Source organism: Cyprinus carpio, chromosome B7 (genome assembly GCF_018340385.1).
Source record: "Cyprinus carpio isolate SPL01 chromosome B7, ASM1834038v1, whole genome shotgun sequence".
Classification (NCBI taxonomy): domain Eukaryota; kingdom Metazoa; phylum Chordata; class Actinopteri; order Cypriniformes; family Cyprinidae; genus Cyprinus; species Cyprinus carpio.
Window position 1 is genome coordinate 44445975 of NC_056603.1, and position 25728 is coordinate 44471702.

The 25728-nt window shown below is 38.4% G+C and overlaps 1 pseudogene; it reads left to right on the forward strand.

Annotated features, from left to right (window-relative positions):
- The first annotated feature begins 18135 nt into the window (after positions 1-18135).
- On the forward strand, positions 18136-25451 carry LOC122137837 (annotated as a pseudogene).
- The last annotated feature ends 277 nt before the right edge of the window (positions 25452-25728 follow it).

The window sequence follows — 25728 nt, forward strand, 5'->3', positions numbered from 1 at the left end:
GATTGTTCACATGCACAGAAATATTTGCAGAGCACACACACATGCTGTTGCAACACTTTTTTTTTTTTCACTACAGTAAACAAGTCAGTGCAACATATGCACAGCAGATATATTTACATGGGACTGAACAAAAATATTCTTACAAAAAACAGTAAACTAAAAAAAAGAAAATTTCAGAAAAAAATATATTACAGTAAAATAAGAGGCAAGAAAAATAATTAGGCAGCATCTTGCCACACAGCCGGGCCTGGCTACAACGCCTCGTCAACATCACAGGCAATATCTTCCCTTGCCAGACATCGAGGGAAGAAGCGCCTTGAGTGCCTTATCCATCCCTGAATTGCACCCACATGCCTCTTCCATGGCCTGCACAAGAGGCACGTGCACAAAGGGCTGCCGGTCGTATACCTTCCACCGCTATGCCGAAAATAACTTTTCTATGGGGTTCAGAAATGGTGAGTATGGTGGGAGGTATTGCACGAGAAATGTTGGGTGGTCAGCAAACCAGTTTTGGACTGGGGCTGCACGATAAAAGCTCACGTTGTCCCATACTACACTGTTAACTCAGTTTAAAATTATAAGTTAGGTGGATAAATTTTTGAGCACAGTGTTGAGTTTACTTATAAAAATTATTTAACTGCATGTTTACTACTGTTTTGTGCAATGAAAATGAACAATTAAGTTGGGAAAACGTAATATTTGATTTCTTCATTCGAGTGCTTCACTTCCTGTCATTGCGCATGCGCAGTCTGTTTCCGCGGCATTTTGCACGGGGTTTCCCCTCATCAACTGCATTTGAGAAGGGGCTGGATGTTCTCTTGTTCAGGTAAGTTTTCTTTTAGTTTTATTATCGAAAATAACCTTAATAAATTACACAAATGCTTAACGTAAAATTTAACGTTGTGTTTTGGAAAGACTATTCTAAGGAATGTAATGATTTAGCGATCTTCTAGTTTACTTCACGTGCTTCATTTGAAGGCCATGTTCAGTTCGCTTTGTAAAATTTGAATTAAAACACAAATAAAATACACGAATTTATTGTGTAAGTTATAGTTATTACAGTAAACTGTATTTAAATGGAGTGTGTGTTGTGGATGGAGTTAATAGAGTCGTCCAGTAAGGTTAAGTAATCAAAGAAGCATACGAAAGCCATGCGGAACACATTCATATGCCTAATGCGAATTACAAATGCTAAATTGAGAATTAATCTTTCTTTTTGGATGCTTGATTTGTGTTAGAGGAAGGCTTTAAGACTAAGCAGAATCCTCTGCCTGCTGGTCAGTCCTCGTTTTGATTTCTGCAAATCGGTTTTGGCAAACGTTAATGCAAAAAACGTGATTATTGTTCGTCAAGCCACGCCACAAAACAGAGCACTAACGTTAAGTTACTTGGAAAAAAAAATCTGAGTGAATAACGTTACACGATTGACCAAAAAAAAATCGTCACTATTGTAGTACTGATAAATAGAGGGAAAAACAGCATTTACATTTAAGTTATAGGGTATTCTTAACCTTGTTAACCGTGTGGTTGTTTATGATCTTAGACGTAGAACATAACGTGCTTCACATAACATCCGGTCTAAAACACCGAATATATATAATTATGTTGAATTATCTGCAAATGTCTAGTATTTCAGGAGCTTAGTTTTTTTTTTAGCATACCTCTTCTTAGCACCATTTAATAATGTAATTTGGCATTGTTCTTTTGCATTGAATGTGATTTATCTAATATTCTCCTTTTTGTAATACTTATGTTGTGTTTTAAACAATTCATGTCAATTTAGTTAGAATGTAACACTGCATGTCAAACTGATTTTGTTTTTCTTTTCTTAGGTTTGGAATGCAGTGTAAGCTTTGCAAATTTTCCCACAGTAGCAGAGAGGTCCTCTTGAAACACTACAGGCTTGGGCACTATCAAGGGCGATCCTGGCAGCATCCTTGCTTGTATACTGACTGCGTCTGCACTTTTAAAACTGTAGGTGCGTTAAAAACACATTTGACAAGATCACACAAACACACTGCTGCACTTACTGACCACTTTAATTTTTCATGTGAGTTAAGTGATTTCAAAGATGTTTGTCAGCCATCCCAGTTTTTAAACCATATCAGAAATCATTTGAGGAGGCATGACACAGTCAGTTGTCCTTTTAAAGATTGTGAGCTGACAACTAATGTCCTTTCAACTTTTAGTAGCCACATATCTCGGAAGCATAAATCTCAAGGTTTTGAAGATTTTAGCTCGTCTGTTACATTGCGAACTTATCATTTGGAAAGCAATGAAGAGACAGGGTCGGAAGAGTCAACAGATCCTATGCAGAATCTGCAGTCAAATGTTAGTGATGTCACTGTTCCTGCAGTTCCTTCTGAACATGAAACAAACGTGTATTTAGAGCCTGTAGAGTATGGAGGTCTGGAGCACAAAATTGCATCATTGATCCTTTACATGCAGTCAATTTTGCATGTTTCAAAAAGTGCAATTCAGGAGATATTATGTTGGATGTGTGATATTGTTTCGTTGTCTAGGTATACAGCAAAACAATCGATCAGGGATATTTTAAGAAAGTATGAAAGTCACATTGATGAGTCATTGGCAGAAGAGCTTGCTGAATTGTTATCAGCAGAAGTGCTCAAAACAAATCCTGTTTTTACAGCCACTGCAAAGAAGGGTACTCTCTCAACAGAATACAGATGGAATGCTTATTTTAAAGAGCATTTTCAAGTAATTGATCCTGTGGAGTACTGATTTGATAGACTACACCAAAATAGCTTTGTGTATGTCCCGGTGTTGAAAGTTCTTGAAGTGTTGCTGAACAGAGTAGATGTCTTGGAAAAAGCTGTTTTTGTTGAGGAGGATTTACCAGGACAGTACACATCAACTCGTAGTGGGCAGTATTACAAAGAAAACCAACTTTTAGGGGTACAAAGCAATTGCATTTCAATGTTGATGTACACTGATGAATTTGAGGTTTGCAATCCCCTGGGGACTTCAAAAAAGATTCACAAAATCACAGCAGTTTATTGGGTGCTTCTGAATCTGCCTGCAAAATTCCGTTCTACACTTTCCTCAATACAACTAGCTATGCTTGGAAAAAGCAGTGATATAAAACAGTTCGGCTATGACAAATTTTTTGATCCACTGTTAAAAGACATGAAACGCCTGGAGCAGAAAGGTGTGTTTGTTGAAGCACTGAATGCACATCTCAGAGGAACGGTGTATTGTGTATGTGCTGGCAATCTTGGGGCTCACAGTCTTGGTGGCTTTCAAGAAAGCTTTCAGGCTGAAAACCTGTGTAGATTTTGCCAAGTCAGCAAAGATGACATACAGACACAATATGCTAGTTGTTTTCGGCTTCGAACCGTTGAACAGCACAACTCCATTACAAATGAACTGAGAGACCACCATGAGCTTCAGAGCAGACTGGGTGTAAAAAAAGAATGTGTTCTCAGTAAGCACCTTTCTTTCTTTCACCCAATAACTGGGTTCCCTCCAGATGTCCTCCATGACACTTTGGAAGGAATTGTTCCATCTGAGTTATCAGTGTGCTTAAAAGAACTCATCACAAAGAAATATTTTACTCTTGATACTCTGAACAAATGTATCAAGTCCTTTCCTTACAAGGACTCAGACAGAGTAAACAGACCCCAAGTAATTTCCCCGGTCCAGTTTCTCAAAGAAACCATAGGTGGGAAATGGGCATGAGAATTGGGCATTACTACGCTTATTACCATTATTGATTGGTAATCTTGTACCCAATTCTGAGCCTGCTTGGGAAATTATGATGGACTTGAGAGAGATAGTGGAGTTGGTTATGTCAGTCAAGTTCTTAGAAGCAATGCTATGCTTTTTAGAACGAAAAATTGTAGAACACAGACAACTACTCCAAGACACATTCCCAAACCTGAAATTGCGCCCGAAACACCACTACGTGGAGCATTATCCACACCCGATTCGCTGTTTCAAAGGTGTTGTGCGTGATGTCCACAATTTTAAAAACATTCCACTCACCTTGGCAACTAAGCATCAGCTTATGATGGCCCATTATCTCAATGGTCCAAGTCTCTTTTCATCACCTTTGTCTGTGCAGAAGGTAAAAACTGTGAGAACATGTACATTGGAAGAACTGCAGAAGACTGCAGTTCGTAAAGAATACCCGCACAAAGAGGTTTTGTCACTTGCGTCTGATGTGCATTTGCATGGAATTCACTTCAGTGAAGGCATGATTTTGTCCTCAGGTCAATGCAGTGGCTTGCCTGATTTTTTCAGAATACTTGGTGTACTTGCCAATGCTAACAAGGTGGCCTTTCTTTGCAAAAGGCTTCCGTCATGGTACATTGAGCACTACAGGTATTATGAGTTTTCTGAAACAAGTGCAATTGAAATCCTTGAGCCAGATGATCTTAATGATCCTCATCCTCTCACATCGTATACAGTTCAGGGAAGGAACATGATTGCGCTAAAGAGATTCCTTCATTAATTGTTCTTCATATAGTCAAACAATTTACATTAAAAGTGGGTCTTTGTTTTCTGATTTGAACTTTAACGTAACAAAGTATTTCAAAGGTTGATGGAACTGTTCCACAAAATGTAAATTACATTTTAGACCTGTATGACCTCCTAATGCAGAAGACAAAATTGGTTGTTTTAAAGGGTAAATTCACTCAAAAATGAAAATTGTCAATAATTACACAGCCTCTTGTCAGTCCAAACCTGTAAGACCTTTGTTCGTCTTCGGTACATAAATTAAGATATTTTTAATTAAATCCGAGAGCTCTCTGACCCTCCACAGACAGCAAGGGTCCAACCACGTTTAAGGTCTAGGAAGGTACCAAGAACATCATCAAAATATTCCATGTGACATCAGTGGTTCAACCATAATTTTATGAAGCTGTGAGAACACTTTTTGTTGGTACTCTCCAAAATGGCACTAGGGTGACGTGGAGGAGAAGAATTGTTGAATAAAGGTATTTTTGTTTGTTTTTTGCAAACACAAATAATACTCGTAGCTTCATAAAATTACAGGTGAGCCGCTGATGTCACATGGACTATTTTGTCAGTGTTCTTGGTACCTTTCTGGACCTTGAATATGGTAGGACCCTTGCTGTCTATGTATGGTTAGAGAGCTCTCGGATTTAATCAAAAACATATCTTAATTTTTGTTCCGAAGGCGAACAAAGGTCTTAGGGGTTTGAAACAAGATGAGGGTGAGTAAATAATGATAGAATTTTCATTTTTGGTAAACTATTCCTTCAGTGAATTTGACAGTCTGCTTTTTTTTTTTCTCAGTAGAGCCATATATCTAACTTTAAAGATTAAAAAAGACCCGGAAATCTCAAAAGTACTTCATTTTACTTGTGCATTATATCCCAAGTTTTATAATGTTTTTGGAACCTTTCAGCAAGTCAGTATACACTGCTGTTGTGTTGAAAAGACAGACAGTGATATTCGTTCAAAAAAAATATATATATTTTCTTCTGCATTAGAAAGTAACACAGATTTAGAATTATGTGACTTGGCAAAATTTTTATTTTGGAACTACCCTCTTAAGTCATTTTACATGTTACCACATATTAAGCTTTGCCATATACTTAATGTACTTGATTTATTTTTAATCAGAATTTTGTTTAACAGAATATGCGGCTCCATGTTGTGTTGGCCCCTGATAATATTAGGAGGCTGGATATTTTGGAAAATCTCACTTTCGGTTGAAACACTTGAAAACAATTCTTCAAGAAAGGCTTGAAATCAAGGATGATTTTCTGATTCAGTTTGAGGATCCTGAGTTCGGAAATGAACTCTGTAACTTGACCAATATAACAGAGCTTCCACCAGAAAGAGCAGTGCTGAACATAATCCAGAAAGTACCTGAAGACTCAGAACCAGAGACCTCGATTTCCTCTTTAGACACTGCCAGTGGGTCCTCTCCATCTGATAGCTCAAACCAGAGTTTCTCCTTTGTGTCTGTGAGACAGCATGGAAATTCTCAGTGGCCATCTCCTTTCCCGATTCCCAAGTTCTCTTATGATGTTGAGTTGCGGCTTGAGAAAGGGAATGGGAATTTTAAAGAAGATGGAACACTGCTCACTGTACCAAGAGAAATGAAAATGGAAATCCTGGACAGCATAGCTCAGGCAATTTTTTCATTCAAAGCTTACCCCAAAAAATCAAGAGTTGGAGTCTGTGTCTGCTGCACTGATTGAAAAGTATCCATGTCTAAAGGACTCAGGCTCAGGAACAGGTTATCACAGCTGGACTATGAGCATCAAATATAAGGTTGGAAACTACCATCAGAAACAACGAACAGCAGGTTGCTCTGAAGTCACTGTGAACCAAAAAAGAGTGAACAATGACTCTAGATGTTTTAAAGAAAGAAAAGAGAGTATGCGAGATAAAACTTCCTCCCGAACAACCCAGTAGGGCAGACAGATTATTCCTTACAAAAGGAAAAAGATGCACTACAGGAGGAACTGAAAGAAAAAACATTTCAGCATAGGCAGTTGTTGACTCCAAAATGGATCTGACGGTTCTCTCTGAGAAGGAAGGAGATAGTTGATGAAGAACCTCTTGTGGCTGATGTTCTAAAACAATGGCCAGCATTGTTTTTGGAAGATCAGGTGAGTTTATGTATTTGAGATGATTTATTTATTTAAAGATTAATTAACTTGTGTAGTCTTAATTCTTACTGTTCACTCTCTGTGTGTGTGTGTGTGTGTGTGTGTGTGTGTGTGTGTTAAGGTCTGTGCTGAGTTTTACAGAATTACACACAAACCAACCTGAAGAGTACCTTTTTTATCTTATTTGGATGAATACGCATCAAAGATGACTAGGTTGTACCGATCACATGGTGGGAGCCTATGGAGATGAAATGAAGACCCTCCTAGACCAACTTGATCAAGTAATATTTAGCAAATTAAGTAATTATTTTGTCAAATCATGTAAACATTGTAAAATTTTGTAACCTGTGAGTGAGCATAATAGTTGCCCTTGAACTCCACTTTTTTGGAAATGGGCTCATTCTCCAACTCCCCCAGAGTTAAAAAGTTGAGTTTTACTGTTTTTTTTTTTTTTTTTTTTTTTTTTTATCCATTCAGCTGATCTCCAGGTCTGGTGATAGCACTTTTAGTATAGCTTAGCATAGATCATTGAATCTGATTTGACCAGTAGCATCGCGTTTTAAAATTACCAAATAGTTTCTATATATTCCCTATTTAAAACTTGACTCTTCTGTAGTTACATCTTGAACGGAAAATGAAAAGTTACATTTTCTAGGCCGATATGGCTAGGAACTATACTCTCATTCCAGCGTAATAATCAAGTAACTGTGCTGCCCTACCATTGGCCAGCAGGCGCAGTGATATCACGCAGCGCCTGAAAACAGCCAGACCCTCTTGCTTGCACAGGGAGCGTGTGTCGCACGCTGGGGACTATTTCCACAGGCGCTGTGTGATCTTAGTGCGCCTGGTTCGGCCATGTTACGGCAGCACAGTTTCTTGATTATTACGCCGGAATGAGAGTATAGTTCCTAGCCTTATCGGCCTAGAAAATTGCAACTTTTCATTTTCCGCCGGTCTTAGTACACAGTATAACTATAGAAGAGTGGAGTTTTAAATAGGGAAAATATCGAAACTCTTTGGTCATTTTTGAAAATGCTAAGCTATCACTAAAAAGGGTCCCCTTTCCTGGAGATCCGTGCCTGAATGGATTCCAGAAAATGGTAAAACTCAATTTATTAACTCTGGGGGAGTTGGAGGAATGAGCCTATTTCCAAAAAAAAGTGGAGTGTTCCTTTAAAGGTAAGCCCTAAGCTTTTGGTGTGAATATAACATGCATATATCTTTTTTCTGTGTCATTCAGGCTTCTGATGTGCTTGCTCAAAGAAAAGCTACAGCTCTCAAAGGTCTACCTTTGGTTTATGAGGGAAAAGTCTAGAAACTTCCTGAAGTCATGCCTGATAAGCGTGTTATCAGTCTGTTATCAACATATACACTCATAGCTGAGGTATGACCAGATGCTGTAAAGAGAAAACAGTTTTGTCTGGTGTTCGAAACTAATCTGCTAACTGTTCTCTGAAAGAGTAGAATGGAGGAGACAAAGTGTTGGCAAAAATGTATTTATTGAATAATCCAAGTTGAATCATTCTCAGTGATGAGTCTGACAGCACAAATTAAAAAGTGTTATATCCAAGCAAACACAATGGGAAATGACCAAACAATATAAAAAACTCTTTGTGGTCCAGCAGAATTCAATCAATTTAAAATGTGTTTTGATTCTGTCTTTGTTGTTTTTGTTTTTTTTTTCTGATGCAGGACACAGACCCAGAAAACATTCACACAAAAGGGGATGAAGATGGGTATCTTAACTGTCATTGAAGATGACCTAGCCACCATCCATTCCAACCCAAATGTAAGGTGCCTGTCTGTAGTTCTAGAGGAGCAAGTTGTGCTGGATAAATGTTCAAGACCTCCCTACAGCTGTTGCTCTCCTATTTGGCTTGATTTATTGCCCTCAACATTAGGTATCCTAAAGAACCTAAAATGAAGAACACTTTTGAAACCATTCAGAAAGTGTTTATTGGCCTTGACCCCCAGTGCTCTGCAAGAGTCCAGTCCTTCAAAAACAAATTGTTAAATTTTAAGTAGCTGCAGTTCATATGGCTAATCAAAAGTGCAAGTACTGATTTGTTTCTGTAGATTAGATTTCAGTAGCTGGCTATAAACAGTGTAACATGCCAAAGACAGTTTTGAGAAGTTTTAATGTGTAAGCGGTTTTATGACTAAGTTGTGTTTTAACAGGTTGTAATACTTGATACCTCTAGCACATGTTAAAACTCTGAAGTCGTTTTATTGCTAGTGCTGCATTTTAAAGATTGTATTCTGGATCTTGTTTGAGAACATTTTGTGTTAGCACTTTAAGAGCACTTTGTTTATGTTTTTACTCACCACACTTTAAAGGCATTTCAAGATTGCCCCTCTTTTTGCCTTTTATTTATTTTATTTTGATGACTGGATTTCGAACTATATCCAAGTCCAAGTTTTGCATTTCATGCTGACAGAAAATGTGTCCGCTTTGCAGAATTGTCAAATAAATATTTTTTCTGTAAAATTGTCTTTTTTTGTGTGTTTACAGATATGGTTTGAAATCTCTGTGTTTGGATTTTTAAAGTGAAGGCCATACAGGAATCTGTGGAAGAAGTTTGAATGCAAGATTTAAAACTGTAAAATTAAAAGAAGAAAATTAAGTTGAACCAACTTAAAACATTAAGGTAATTTGCTGCAAAGCTTTTTGAGTTTAGTGAACTTCCGGTCTGTAGTTCTCCCTACTCATTTCTTAAAGTTCAACTCAACCCCCTTTTTAACTTTAAACAAACTCATGATGACTAGTTAGATGTACTTACTGAGGAAGGTATACCTAACTTAAACTAGCAGTTTCAATCAACTTTCCACAATGATTTGTGCAAAACTTTAATCATGGAAGTTGAGTAAACTCAAAAATTGCTTGCAGCAAATTACCTTAATTTTTTAAGTTAACTCGACCTTTTTTATTTTTTACAGTGTCCAACGTACCGGTTTTTTTTTTTCTTTGATGGTCTGCATCATTCATACGCTCTGGTGGTATGAGAAATGTTGTGAAGTTTGTCCCCAGAAATGTTGAGAATATGGGGCTGTGTGGTCCAAGGTTGGCATGATGGTGGAGGACACCATGCATACTGGACGATGGCCAGCGCACATTGTGATTTCCCACCACGTTGGCCAGGAACATCTATAAATGGCTCTGTGGCCAATGTACGTTCTCCCCCCTTCTTCTGGTCTTTGCTAGGCTGAACCCAGCCTCATCTATAAAGATGAACTCATGTGGGATTGCATGAGCATCCATTTCCAGTACTCCCTGAAAACAAAGAACAAAAATCAGTCAATATGGTGTTATCCAGTACACTGGGAAACAGTGTTGCATGTAGTGTACTGCAGTCAATATAGTACTTACATCCACATATACTCATCTGAACTCTGTTTCTTTGAGAGTTTCTCTCAAATGGCACCTTATAAAGTTGTTTCATTCTGATTTTGGTTTCGCTTTGACTTTGTCAGATTGTTGTGTCTTATGCAGAGAACTGTGTTCAGTGCATTTAAAACAGTGCCATTTTGAAATGCAGAATGTGTGTAAAGCAAATGAATGTTTAGACTTTTGGAGACTTGAGAAGAAGTTTTGCTCTCTGTGTGTCAGTTTAAATATTTGTGCTATGCATGTCATTTTAGTGTGTTAGCAATTGGAAAAAAATGTAATAATAATAATAATAATAATAATAATAATAACCTGTGGATGAAACAGATGAGACATTACACATAACAGTGCCGTTGCAAAAGTATCAAAACACCTTAATTTTTTTCATGTTTTGTTACGTTGCTGGCTTTTTTGGGTAACCTGCTTTAAATTACTTTTTCAACATCAATCTGCACTCCATACACCATAATGACACAGCAAAAACCACAAACTGTCACACACTTCGTAAATTTATTAAAAATAAAAATAAAAACTGAAAATAAGTAATTGCAAAAGTAATCATACCCTTAACTAAATATTTAGCTGAAGCATCCTGAACAGCCTCAATCTTTTTGTTTGATGCGACAAGCTTTCTCTCATTATCATTGGCACTTATGCTGTCAGTTCTCTACTGATCATCTCTTCACCTCTCAAGCTCTGTCAGGAGATGGATGAGGGCAGAATTGCACATTTTCAGGTTTCTCCAGAAATAGTTTGATGGTTGTTCAATCCCAGGCGGTGTGTCGGCCACTCAAGGACATTCACAGAGTTGTTCTATTAAGCCACTCTTGCTGTTTGTTTAGGTCACTGGGCCTGTTTGGAAGACTGAACCTTCTGTCCCGTCTGAGCTTCTTGAATACTCTGGACTGGTTTTTTTATTTAAGTTTAATTAACTTGTGTATCTTAATTTTACTTTTTCACCTCTGGTGTGTGTGTTGTGGTGTGTGTGTGTGTGGTTAAGGTCTGGCTGGTTTTTACAAAATTTTACAAAACCAAATGAAGAGTCCCTTTTTATCTTTTTTTGGATGAACCCCATAAAAGATGACTAGTTTCCCGATCACATGGTGGAGCCTAGGGAAAATGAAATGAAGCCCCTCTAGACCAACGATCAATAATAATTTAGAAAAAGAAATTTTTGTAAAATCATTAAAACATTGAAAAATTTGTAACCTGTGATGAGCATAATAGTTTGCCTGGAACACTCCACTTTTTTGTGGAATGTGCTCATTCTCCAACTCCCCCAGAGTTAAAAGTTGAGTGTTTCGTGTTTTTGATTTTTTTTTTTTTTTTTTAATAAATCCATTCAGGGCTGTATCTCCAGGTCTGGTGATACGCACTTTTAGTATAGCTTAGCATAGATCATTGATCTGATTTGACCACATAGCAGCGCGTTTTAAAATTACCAGAATAGTTTCTTCTAGATAGTGCCCTATTTAAAACATTGGACTCTTCGTAGTTACATCTTGAACGGAAAATGAAAAAGTTTCCAATTTTTTTCTAGGCCGATATGGCTAGGGAAACTATACGCTCATTCCCGCGACAATAATCAAGTAATCTGTGCTGCCCTAACCATTGGGCCAGCAGGCGCAGTGATATCAACGCAGCGACCGAAAAAACAGCCAGACCCTCCTTGAGTGCACAGGGAGCGTGGGTTTCGCACGCTGGGGCCTATTTTCCACCAGGCGATGTGTGAGTCTAGTGCGCCTGGTTCGGCCATGTGTACGGGCAGCACAGGGATTCTTGATTATTCATTCGCCGGAATGAGAGTATAGTTCCTAGCCTTACGGCCTAGAAAATGGCAACTTTTTCATGTTTCCGCCGCGGTCCCTTAGTACACAGTATAACTATAGAAGAGTGGAGTTTTAAATAGGGAAAATATCGAAAACTCTTTGGTCATTTTTGAACCATGCTAAGCTAATACTAAACGTTCCCTGTCCGGCGAGATCCGCTGAATTGGATTCAGAAACGGTAAAACTCAATGTATTAACTCTGGGGGAGTGGAGGCATGAAGCCTATTTCCAAAAAAAGGAGCAGTGTTACTTTAAAAGGTAAGTCCCTAAGTTTTGTGGTTGAATATAACATGCATATATATCTTTTTCTGTGTCAGTCAGGCTTCTAGATGTTGCTTGCTACAAAGAAAAGCTACAGCTCCTCAGGGTCTACCGTTGTTTTATGAGGGAAACAGTCTAGAAACTTCATGAAGTCATGTGCCTGATTAAGCGTGTTATCAGTTCTTTTTACAACATATACACTCATAGCAGAGGTATGACCAGATGCGGTAACAGAGAAAAACAGTGTTTGGTATGGTGTTCGAAACTAACTTCTGCTACTGTTCTCTGAAAGGAGGAGAAAGGAGGAGACAAAGTGTTGGCAAAAATGTATTTATTGAGATAATCCAAGTTGAATCATTCTCAGTGCATGAGTCTGACAGCAACAATTAAATAAGTTTTAGATCCAAGCAAACACAATGGGAAATGACCAAACAATATAAAAAAACCTCTTTGTGGTCCAGCAGACTTCAATCAATTTAAAAATGTGTGTTTGATTTCTGTCTTTTGTGTTTTTTGGTTTTTTTTTCCTGATGGCAGGACACAGACCCAGAAAACATTCACACACACAAGGGATGAAGATGGGTACTTATACTGTCATTGAAGATGACCTAGCCACCATCCCATTCCAACACCCATAAATGTAAGGTGCCTGTACTGTAGTTCTATAGTAGCAAGTTGTGCTGGATAAACTGTTCAGAACCTCCCTACAGCTGTTGCTCTCCTATTTGGCTTGATTTATGCCTCAAACATTAGGTATCCTAAAGACACTAAAATACACTTTTGAAACCATTCAGAAAGTGTTTATTGGCCTTGACCACCAATGCTCTGCAAGAGTCCCAGTCCTTTCAGAGAAACAAACTTGTTAAATTTTAAGTAGCTGCAGTTTCATATGGCTAAGTCAAAAGTGCAAGTACTGATTTGTTTCCTGTCTGTAGTTCAGTAGATGTATAACGTGTAACATGCCAAAGACAGTTTTGAGTCGTAAGGTAAGGTTTAATCATGACTAAGTTGGTGTTTGTCACAGGTGTTAATACTTGATACCGTCTAGAACATGTTGAAAACTCTGAAAGTCGTTTTATTGCTGCTGCATTTTAGATTGTTATTCTGGATCGTCGTTTGCGAACAATTTTGTTTGAGCACTAAGGAGCATTTGTTATGTTTTCCTCCAGCACTTTAAGGCATCTTCAAGATTGTCCCCTCTTTTTGCATTTGATTTTATTTATTTGACGGATGACTGGATTAGCAACTATAGCCAAGTCCAAGTTTTTGCATTTCATGCTGGACAGAAAATGTGTTTTCCCCGCTTGGCCAAAATGTCAACTCAAATATTTTTTTTTTTCTGTCAAAAATTGTCTTTTTTGTGTTTACAGTATGGTTTGACAGTCGCTGTGTTTGATTTTTAAAGTGAAGGCCATACCAGGAAATCTGTGGAAGAAGTTTGAATTCATCATTTGAAACTGTAACTTAAAAGAAGAAAATTAAGTGGAAACACCAACCTAAACACCATAAGGTAATTTGCTGCAGAGCTTTTTTTGAGTTTAGTGAAACTTCCGGTCTGTAATTCTCGATACTCAGTTCTTAAAGTTCCACTCAACCCCCCTTTGTAACTTTAAACCAACTCCAGGATTGACTAGTGAGATGTCTTACTGAGGAAGGTAGTACCTACCTTAAACCTAGCAGTTTCAATCAACGTTCCACAATTGATTTTTTGGCAAAACTTTAATCAGTGGAAGTTGATTAAAACGCAAAATGCTTTGAGCACAATTACCCTTAATTTTTTTAAGTTACCTCGCTTTTGTAATTTTTTACAGTGTTTACCAACGTACGCGGTTTCTTTGCTGGTCTGCATCATTCATTACGCTCTGGTGGTATGGAACTGTTGTGAAAGTTTGTCCCAGAAAGGTGAGAAATATGGGTCTGTGTTGGTCCAAGTTGGGCTGATGGTGGAGGGACACAATGGATGACCTGAGAGATGGCAGACGCACATTGTGATGTTCCCACCCCTTGGCCAGAACATCTGTATAATGGCTCTGTGGCCAATGACGTTCTCTTTTCTCTCCCCCTTCTTTCCTTGGTCTTTTGCTAGGCTGAAACCCAGCCTCATCTATAAGATGAACTCACATGTGGTATTTGCATGAGTCATCCATTTCCAGTACTCTCTGAAAACAAAGAAACAAAAAATCAGTCAATATGGTGTCATCCATAACATGGGAAAACAGTGTTGCATTTAGTGTACTGTGCATCAATATATAGTACTTAACAATTCCCATATACTCATCGGGACCTTCTGTTTTCTTTGAAGAGTTTCTCTCAAATGTCACCCTTATAAAGGTGTTTTGTTTCAATTCTGATTTGGTGTTCGCTTTGACTTTGGTCAGAAATTGGTGTGTCTTATGCAGAGAACTGTGTTTCAGTGACCATTTAAAAAGTGACCATTTTGAAATGCAAACATGTGTGTAAAGCACCGAAAATGTGTTTAGACTTTTTTTGGAGACTTGAGAAGAAGGTTTTGCTCTCTGTAGTGGCATTTTAAATATTGGATGCGAGCTGTCCATTTAGTGTGTTAGCAATTGGAAAAAAAAGGTAATATAATACTATATAAATAAGAATATAATAATAACCTGTGGATGAAACAGATGAGGACCATTACCACCATAACAGTGCATTGACAAAAGTATTCAAACACACTATTTTTTTGCAGGTTTTGTTTACGGTTTTGCTGGCTTTTTGTTAACCGGCTTTATTACTTTTTTCAACATCAATATTGCACTCCATACACCATAAGGACCACAAGCCAAAACGCGAACTGTCACACCTTCGTTAAATTTAATTAAATAAAATAAACAACTGGAATAAGTAGAGTTGAAAAAGTAATCATACCATTAACTAAATATTTAGCTGACGGCATCTTAACAGCCTCAATCTTTTTGTTTTGATGAGACAAGCTTCTCTCATGTATCATTTGGCAATTATCTGTCATCTTTTCCTCTTCATCTCTTCACCTCTCAAGCTCCGTCCGGATGGATTGAGGTCAGGATGCACATGTTCAGGTTTCTCCAGAAATATTTTGATTGGGTTCAATCCCAGGCTGTGTCTGGGCCACTCCAAGGACCTTCACAGAGTTGGTCTAGAAGCCACTCTTGCTGTGTGTTTAGGGGCACTGTCCGGTTGGAAGATGAACCGTCGGTCCAGTTCTGAGCTTCTGAATACTCGGGACTGGGTTTTTTCATATGCTATATCCTATATTTTGGTTGCATTGGAGGTAATTATAATAAAGGCTTTGACAAACTGCACATAGAACCTCAAACTTGTCTAAAAGGGGTTTTACTAATGTGCCACTATAATACATGCAGGCAGGATAAAATATGCCCTCTGATTTAAATGCAGTCTTGAAGACCCATCAACATGATTGCGTGAGTAAAACACAGCTGCAATGTGAAAGCATGGGATTATTGTAACCAATGTAGCTGTAATTTATTTAATCACAAACAACTATTAAAGCAGCAGCAGCAATAATAATGATAAAATGTAGATACTAATAAAAATACTACTAATTAATAAAAAAACAATGCTGCAATATGAATATATTGAGGGGTTGAGAAACCAGAAAGGAGTAAGTGACAAATTTTAAAAAAAAAAAAAATCAATCAAATGAAAGCTCTTGATGAGCCTCTTCCTGCTACTAAAGGAAAACAAGTCAATTAGTTAAATATGTTGGGAGTTATTCATTAGAAACCAAAATACTTAACACAGAAAATACTTAAGCCAGCTGGGTGCCAAAAGGGTGTGACAGCACTTTACCAGTGGAAAACATGTATTGTGGGTGAAGCCTTTGATGAATAGCCACATGAGTCACACACTGAAAGTAATTCACGTCAGTGAAGTGTAGCTAGCAGGGAGTAACCAGTAACTTACTCTAATGCTGCGTGTCATCACAAGAGGCTCTCAGTACTGCGTTAGGACACAAGAGAGAGAATGGATTTAGTATTGTTATTGTTAATGATAATTCGTTTTGCCAATTAATCTATTTTATTCATTATGATTATTATATTTATACAAACCATATAGTAAAAATATAGCAATATACTGTTTTTTAAAACACATTCATTTCATACTATTAAAATTTGTTGAACATTTAATTCTCTTTCTTTACTGTCTCTTTACTGACATGATCACTCTATACACACACAACACACACACACACACAATATATATCTATATATATATTTATATATATATATATATCATTTAAAACTTTATTAGGAGTACTACTTGTGCACAGTGCACATTTCTCAACATTAAGGCTAAAATGTGTTTTAACTGTCACCGCATAGATGAGGACTGTATAATCTTTGAATAATATTGTCTTTACATGCAATCCTTATTTAAAGTGTACCTATACTTGCAATAGTCTCACTTTTAACACAATTTAATATACTTCAGTATATCCTTAAAGTGTACTTCAGCACTACTTCCACACAATAAAGTGCATTAACTGCAAAAATTTTGTTCCAAATTTAGCAGACTAAGTATACAAGTTTATTACTGTGTGTAATTATATGTAAATTTGTAGCATTCTTAAAATGAAAAATAAATATACATTTTTGTATATTTATTTTTCACTAGGTAATTCATAAAGGCTTTTTACAGTCGCCCATTTGGCCGACAATTGTTAAATTGCTGGCATTACTCTTTAGTAAAATTGATCAAATAACCAATTATATAATTTTTGACATGAGGGTCTTGTTTTGTGATATTTTATTTTATCACAGTAGATTATTTATCATTAATGTAATGCCTTGTTCATGTCATCAATGTGTGTCCGTTTTTATAACACAAAAAAATAAAAGAAACCATGGAAATATATTCATATATATATATATATATATATATCTAATATATATATTATATATAGATATATATATTATATATATATATATCTATATAATATATATACACACACTATACTGTGTCAGCTGCCACTGCAGCTTGATGCTCTGTTTTCTTTCACACAAACCGAAAGCGTAAATACCGTAATAAAACGTATCCTTGGTGCATCGGCGATACAGAAGACGCGTACGCCGCCTGCGTACTTAGTCAGGATGGTTGACAAAATTGCCGCTACACTGATTTGGAGAGACACAGAGGAGCGGAATTGCTTGAATAAAGGTCGTTATTTTTCGTTTAGGATTCACGTACAAAAGTATTCTCGTCGCTTCATAACGTTTACGGTTGAACCACTGATGACCAGATGGACTATTTGACGATGCTTTTCTTACTTTAACTGGACGCCTTAGACACTGTTCTTTTATTTGGCAGTACTATGGGACAAGTTACAGGCCTCCCGGTTTTTCATCCAAAATATTCTATAGAATTGTGTTCCGAAGACGAACGGAGCTTTTTACGAGTTATGGAACGACATTGGGGTAAGTGATTAATGACTAAATTTTTCATTTCGGGGTGGAGTATCCCCCTTTTAACAAGCGGTTTAAATCCACGTGTTTTGGCGGGATCCTCTGTAAAAATCGCATTCCAGCCCCTCAGATAGTCGCACTAGCTTGAACTCCATTGGCCAGTTTCACTGGAGTGATTTAAATTAGGGTTAATAAAGTAATTCCCAAAGCAAAGTTGCCTTCCCTCATCTCAGGGAAACTTAGGTTATGTGAGTAGAACGAGGAGCGCTTCCTATTACAGGATGCGTTTTTTATTTACTACAATGCTCTATACGACGTTGAACTGTGATTATGAATGCCTTTTCATTAAAAAAAAGGAAAAAAAAAAACTTATTCAACACCCATGTTACAATAGATTTATGTTTTCTGTTCATATGTTTTAGTCTAAATGAATGCACAGCCTCGCTCGCCATCTGGGTAGGGCGTGGCTTCAGGCGTTGCTGTTGGAGGGAAGTTCAGTGATTGGGTTTAAACTCTTACCAGCTCTCAACCAAGGGGTTAACTGACACACCTCGTTTAACAGACAGTCATAGCGGCGTTCAGGAAGTTATTTCTTTCTGTTTGGTAACAAAAGACATAGTTTTATAGGTACGAATATGAGTGGAAGAGGCAAAACCCGGCGGCAAGGCGAGAGCGAGGCCACAGACTCGATCTTCTTTCTTACGCCAGAGCTGGGGCTGCAGTTCCCCGGCGGTCGGTGTTCCCAGACTTCTCCGCAAAGTGAACTACGCAGAGCGCGTCGGGGCCGTAGCTCCCGTCTTCCTGGCAGGCTGTGCTCGAGTATCGGACCGCCTGGAGATCCTGAGTTGGCTGGATACGCAGCAAGAGAACAACAATAAGAACCCGCATCATTCCCCGTCACCTTCCAGACGTGGCGGTGCGCAAACGACCGAGGAGCTCAACCAACTCATGGGCCTAGTGACCATCGCTCATATGCTGCGGCGTGTGCCCAACATCCAGCACGTGCTGCTGCCCAAGAAAGCCGAAGAAAACCCGCGCAAGCCAAGTAAACCGAGTCCGCTTCTGCTCCGCAAACACGCAAAGGCTTTATATAGAGCCACTTATCTTTATCTGAATGGAGAAGCGTTCCATTGTGTGTCGACCTTTAATCAAAACAAACCTTGATATAATGAGACTAGTTTTTAAAAATATAACGGAGGATACCTAGCATAATTCTCACGTTAATATTTTTTTCTTCAGATTATTGGTTTTACTGTGGGTAACAAATAAAGATAATTTTTGAGATTTATGCGTGATTTTTTTTTTTTTTTTTTTTTTTTTTGTGCAAAGCTACAAAGTAATCAATATACGTTTACTTGCTAAATATATCTTAATACAGCCTTTGGAGTGATGAAAGAATAATTTCTATATTTTACGGAGTGCTGTGTCATTACACCTATAAATCCAGCGCACGCATCTCGCAACACGACCAGGCTTTGTAGTGCTTTTATGATGCAGAGTGGAAATATTTTTATCGTGTCTAATCCAAACTCGACACTCTTACAGTGAGTCATGTGAACAAGTCTTCCAATAACGAATACAAAAGTAGTTTATAATCATTCACTGTCGCAAAAACCTCAGAAACAGGCACAATTTAGCATCTTTGAGCTGGAAAACACACACAGTCCCTTCATTCCTCTGCTTGAAAACTAGAGATGCCACAGATCATGGGCTAGCCGTCAGTATCAGACGTCAGACATAGCCAATTCACAAGTTACATAGTACTTTTAACAGCTCATAGTCCGGGGATACAGTAGACTGGCAACGATGGCAAGACCCAAGTAGGGCTGTTCGATTCCACAATTTTTGGAATCGATTCCTCACTGTTTCTTTTCGATTCTCCTTTCCAATCTTGGTTTTTTTTTTTTTTTTTTTTTTTTAGATTGAAGCAACCTAATCCTCACCATGATGACTGCCAGGATATGTCTTAGAAAGGTATCCTTCCTATAATATGAAGCTTTGTTTTGTTAAATAAATGCATAAATGAATAAATGATGAATACGAAATTTTTCAGCTTTTGCCCTTGAATTAGTCCATTCAGCCCGTTCAGCAGGGACTTGCCGTTTTATCGCATGAATTAAAATAAGACAAGAAGTGGTCTGAAAATAAATGTGCACAGTTCAGCTGAATGATGAAGTACACTTTGACATGTATACTTTGCAACAATATTAACAAACTTGTACACGAAACAAAATGAAACATTAGGCTAATAACCCGAATTTAAAAAAGAGCTCATGGTTTATTTTGTTAATCCAGAATGCGCTCTCGGCCACTGATGCTCGTGACGTGTTTCTTTTAATAATTAGTCATTGACTGAATAAGGAAATGTTTTTGGAAATAGTATTTTTTAGCATGATAGCTATTTTTTTTTTATACACGCTTTGCAGACCCTTTCTAGCCCTAGTGATGGGAATTTTCGAACTCACACATTTTACCCGACTCGGACCCACATGAGTCTTCTCATTCAGGCAAAATAGAAGAGAATGAACGAATCTTATTTTTCGCGGTCATTTCGTTCATTTTAGCAAAATATAATTAAAAGTTACGGGCCGTTACTTCCCTAACAATTCTTACACCTTACACAGATGTTGATCACACTACACAACAAATACAAAACTATAATGCTATAAGAAAACCAGAAATGATTAATTGTTTTACCGCCCGGATTCTTCAGTCTATGATTAGCTTCCCTCACCTCTTCTCTGACGAGTCTTCCGGTTTTGATTCGTTCTTTCATCATGTGACAGACCCATAAACTTAAACCTATGCAGTCTGAGCCCGGAAACAGAATTGATTAGGTCAATCTCTCGAGTCTTTAGAATCCTTCGTTTATTTTGGCACGTGACGTGACCGCCACTGGATAGAGAAATTTGTTAATTTACAAGCTTCCGGTACAAACCGGTGTGTTAGTCTATTATTGTTATTATCATTATTAGTATTTACTTTAGACAGTTACATGATCCTTTTCTGGTCTCAAAATTGTAGTATTTTACTTCTTACAGTTGTACTAGTTTGCTGTTAATAGTGTTAATCGGTCTGTTTGTTTCACGTCTTTTTATTGATTTTGCTGAAAATTCTGCTATATGACACATGAATGCCAGTCACCACTGATCAGCTAGCTGCTAAATATTTTAGAAACTTAATTTTCCTGTAAAGTTGCTTTGTAATGATTTGTATCGTAAAAAGCGCTAATACAAATAAACTTGAATTGAATTGAATTGAATAAAATGTGTGAAGTCTCTGTCATGATGGGTCCTTTTCCATGACACAGAATGTTGTAACAAAGGGTATAAAGAGTTGGTTATTATTACTCTTATTATTAAGTTAATTATGTTTGGCTCAGACTGCATAAGTTTAAGCTTGATGGATACTGTCACCGTGATGAACAACGACTCGAAAAACCAGAAGGACTCGAAACACAGGTGAACTAATTTCAGTACAGAACCCACAGGATGCTGCGCATGCCGCGACTAAACGAATCACTCCCGACACTACTCGTTCTTCCCGAGTCACATTAAAAGCCGCATTTCAGTCACTATTTCATATTCATTCGCCCATTCTCTGGACAACAGAAACAGTAAATTATATAAATGAAAACTGTTTTATTGAACAATTTGGCTGCATTAAAATACAGCGTATGTAGCACAGAGAGGGCAAACAAATGTAAAAAGGCAATAGAATCGCAATGACGTCATTAAATATGTCTAATTGGGCGCGTGACGTCAGCTCTAGCGACATTTAGCGACTTTTCAAGCTGGCTTTTAAGCTACTTTCCGTTGAAAGAAGTTCGCAACACTGAAGCCCAAAGAACTAGCTCGCTACTAAAGCGCCCGAAGAGCCCCCCACCGTTACAGGCCCATGGACCCATTCGTAAGATTTTCACTAGCACGGAAAAGTGATTTTATTTATTTATTTAGATTTTCATTTATTTCATTTAGTTATTTTTTATATTTTGTTTATCAATCTGTTTTGGTAACTTTAATTAGAATCCATAGTGCCATCAATTTGAAATGTTCAGGATCTCTGGGAAGATAAAAAATGGGCCTGCAACATCAGGGGTGCTTGCCAGAAATTCTGGGCCCTATGGAAAACAAAATTTCTGGGGCCCCCTTACAACGTTGTTTTAACAGATAAAATTTAACCCTCTAAAAACTGCCCTGTATACTTTAAAAAAGATACTTAGCCACATTGCGCATAGTTTAAAATGTCTAAAGATGAGTACACAAGTCTACAACAAACAAGAAAAAATATATGAACTATGTACTTTTTTTTACATAAAAGTGGATAACATCTTATTATCGCAATTGCAAGTCACAAACAGAACAAATGTACACATATTGACATATACTTTACATGACACAAACTGCTTCAATCAGGAAAAACATCAGCTAGAAACTGAACCCATAATTAAATCAGTCCAGGAATAAAAACTAGCTAGGCCCAAAGGGCTCAAAATCAAGACACACCAGGAGTAATGCCAGGCCCTAAACCCGTCCCAGGCAACTACACAAGTACGGAACCAGACATCAATACTTGGTTTGTTATCCAGGTCTAACAAAGTTATGTTCAACATCACATTTATACCATGGGCCAGGGGCGTGGACCTTTCTGCTGGCAAAAACATGTATCAGATCATCAAAGTTCAGCGCCCTTTCTTGCCAGAGTTTGCTTTCAATGGAGTAGTATGGCAAGGTGACAAAGTCTATCCTGCCAGCATGCAGACCTCAGACTCAATTCTTTATCAGTTTTTCAGCTTACTGAATGCTCTCCTCGCCCACCAGGCAACGGGTCACAGTGCAGTTGTGCAAAATATTCGCAAACTATGCAGACCTGCCCAAAAATACTCTGCAGCCGCATCTTGTAAATGCTGTTGATCAGAACAATTGGTGACAGACACCCTGGGAAAAGTGGCCCTATACTACAGGAGTTGAGCGGGTGTCTGACTTCAGACACATAAAGCTGACTCACCTGCATTCTGTCTATAAGTCAAACACACACCGTATACCCATATTATCTTTTTATTGGCCTATTTAGTTTTCTTAATATAAAATATTAAAATATGCCTATTTTGTAAACTCCTTATAGGCAATGGTTACTCACAGACACACTTGTTTAATTAATTACATTTTATATTACTTCATTTTTCTGGGGCATTTTGTTCATATTCAGACATAACGTCAAGTTTTTTGACAGCATCCGATCGTAGCAGCAGCACTGTCACTTCACAGAACAACATCGACACACAGCTATCCGGCAAACATGATTTTTGGTAATTTTTGAAGCGTGTAGATTACTTTTTGTTTTTGTAAGTTATCATGAAACTCATGGGGAAAGAGACGTGAGTGTGCCGCAGGCGCTGGAATCTGTGTCTACGAGACATGATAACCCTGGAGACAGCACAGCAGAGATTTTTTTGTTGGTTGTAAATCATAATTCAGTAATGATTTTACTAAGCCTAGTTGATAAAAGCAGGTCATTGTAGCAACAAAAATAAGTAACTCTGGAAGTTTTGGAATACAGGAATAGGGCAAGCTACATTCTTTTTGAATCAAAACTGTGTGTGACATTACTGTGCGACTTCGGCGCGTTCTCTGTCTTCTCTTTCCTTCTATGGTTTCTTTGCCGTTTTTGATGCCCTGACTTTTGATGTGACATGCCTGCGTTGTGTGTCACTGTCTGCGCTGCATCATAGCAAGTGCAATAAGCAAGAGACGCTACACTAGCGATCTAGCTCGGACAGCGCAGGTGGAATCAAACATTGTGAGGGGGAGGGGTGTGACTGACTGCAAACAGTAAATACATTATTTGTTTTTCGTAAATATTAAATCTATGTGTCAAAACGGACACAAATACACATTTAGTGCATGAGGGGCCCGTAGCGACACATTTTAATGTATGTATAGGAAAAAAGAGAGAAAAGCAAATAAGAAAAGGAAAAAGGGGGTCTTGCTCTCTTCTGGGCCCTAAATCAGACCTGGGCCCTTAGGAATCGTCCTAACTTCCACCCCTTTACTGGCGCCCTTTGCGCTGCAACATTACAAGATCCGGCAGTATATTTTAATTGTACACATGGTGTACCTATCTATCCCTGTGTGCACCAAACCTATCTAGAGTTTTTGCTTAAAAATGCCTCTTTTTTATTTTTTAGTTACATCTGATCGGTTTGAAGTCCAGTTAGTGTCTGGCAAATGAATGTTTGCGTTTTAGGATGAGAGCATTTTCATTGACTTCTATTGTTTATTTTTTTTTTTTTTTTTTAGACCCCAACTCTCCAAACAACATATGATGTAGGGTGTTTTTTGACCCCAAGACTCAGCTGTTTTCTGTAGTTCTCCAGCTGTGAGTCTCTCCTCCTCACTGCTTTAAAGCCTGGAACACACCAAGCCGATGCCGATGAACTAGTGGCAACGAAAGCAGACTGCAGGGTCGGCTCACGTCGGCAGCTCTGGGTCCAGAGTTTTTCTGACACACCAAAGCCGATTCTCCCGACACCCGACGGCCAAATAGCATACCTTTCCGTAACCAGCAGGTGACAGTAGTCTTGGCAGTAGTTACTCAAAGCGGGAAACCGAAGAAGCTACAGGGATACAAAACATATATAAAGAAAAAAGTATATCAGGTCTCGCTATCCACAGAACGGATTTGGTGATATTTCGGAAAGGTCTGACACGTTGTCATCTTTTTAAATAATCACAGAATGATAATCACGGAGAATTAATCCATGAGAAATGCGAACAAATGAGAAAGCAAGTATGTCCTCCGTTGAGCATTTCGTTGTTACTTGCTTCGTCACTTCCGTTTTTTTCTTCTAGAGCCACTGGTTTCAACTGGACGAACAGCCAATCAGAATGACCAGATGGCCCGACTGACTGAACAAGTCCCGACGCCGATTCAACATGTAGAGTCGGCCAGTTACAAAGCCGACGAGGACCCACTTTCAGCGACTGTGCGGAACACACTGAGAAGATTTAGTCGTCCGACGACACGAAAAATGCCCGCCGGGCCGCCCGTCGGCTTGGTGTGTTTCCGGCTTAAAGCAAAAATAAGACCCACGTCCCCTTTCCCAAGCATACTTGTAACATTTTCTGTTTGATTGGAATTTGTAATTATTGCCTGGATGGCAGAAATTGTTAACTCCTATTCATTCCTGTTGTGGAAACGGGAATATGAATAGCTTTCAGAGAGTTTTAAGCAGACTAATTTCCAGGAGAACGATAGTGTAGTGCAATAGTGTACTAGTGAAAATATTTATATCATAATGTACAGGTGTTTTTTTTTTTTTTTGGGTTGATTTTCATCACATGTCCAAAGGGTCCGAGATAGTATTGAGCACAACTGTACACACACACACACACACCAGCACACACACACAGGGGAACAACATTATACCCAAGGTCGCACGGGGTTAAAATGTGTCTGACAAATGAGCACATATGTAAATATTAGTTTCATATGCTCTAATAAATCATATCCATCCAGTTAAGCTTTGCAAAACATACTATTTTTAACACGAACCAAAGGATAGACATCGTTAGATCAGGATCATGGGCGTTAAACCACATATGTGTCACCTGCTCTGACCACCGGGGGAGGTGTTAGTCAGGTGGACGCGCAGCTGGTTTCAGTTAGGTCCTGTAAGCAACTGTAACAGGTCGCACCCCGTAGCAGGTTTTGTCATATTTGTTTTTGTCAGTTGATTGAAACAAAGCTCATCTTGACTCATGTCTGGAAGAGGTTCAAGGCGGGTAAAGGACTCTGTGAAAGGATGCGCTAACGCGTCATCCGTAAAGTTTTGCGAGATACAATCCAGGGAATCACCAAACCCGCCATTCGTCTTCGTCGCTTCGGCAATCCGCCGCGGCGGAGTCGAGCGCATTCTCCGGGTCTGATCTACGAGGCGACCCGCGGGTGATGAAGGTGTTCCCTGGAGAACGTGATCCGCGGACGCCGTTTTACCTGTACAACCGAGCACTCCAAAGAGAAAACAGTCACCGCTATGGACTACGTTGTGTACGGCGATCAAACGACAGGGACGCACCTTAGTACGGCTTCGGAAGGATAAAACGTCTCAATATCAGAAGAACAAACCCAACGGCGCTCTTTTAAGAGCCACCCACACTCCTCACAAAAAGGATAATCTTGGATGCTTCATGCTCTACATGGGGAGCTAATGATATTTATTTTCTACT